Source organism: Cucurbita maxima, unplaced genomic scaffold (assembly GCF_002738345.1).
Source record: "Cucurbita maxima cultivar Rimu unplaced genomic scaffold, Cmax_1.0 Cma_Scf00080, whole genome shotgun sequence".
Taxonomy (NCBI): Eukaryota; Viridiplantae; Streptophyta; class Magnoliopsida; order Cucurbitales; family Cucurbitaceae; genus Cucurbita; species Cucurbita maxima.
Window position 1 is genome coordinate 75,113 of NW_019272096.1, and position 583 is coordinate 75,695.

A 583-nucleotide genomic window follows, 5' to 3' on the forward strand; every position below is an offset into this window, starting at 1 on the left:
GGTTCAGACTTTCAATAAGATGCCGGATGGGTCCTTTTGCTTCACCGCGATGGGTGTTGACGACAAGGACGCACTCATCGGGAACAGTATGATGGCAAATTTTTTGGTTGGGTATGATATTGACAATATGACCGTGTCGTTTAAGCCCACTGATTGCACCAAAGCTGGTTGAGATGTTTTGGGCCTCAAAACAATACGTTATTTTATAACTATTATTACTTTCCTCGTAACACTTTTGAGGTGACGTTAAGTTTGTTTTATTCATAAAATTTGGAAAGCATTTATTAATATATGCACAACTATATTCTAATTTAGTCAATATTATTTGATTTCTTTTTAGTAATTTTCCGTAACAAATTTTATGGTAAAATTAGACATTAATTATTAATTATTTTTATTTAAGTGGTGAAATAATATAATTAAATTTACTATAATTCAAGAGACCTTTTACGATTCCCAAAATTTAGGCACAATGATGGAATCGATGTCGAAGATCTGAGAAAGGAGATTAGGGTTTTGAGGTTGGAGGAGAAGAATCTGATAAAAAATCGACACCGAAGATCTGAGAATCCTCAACCTAAAC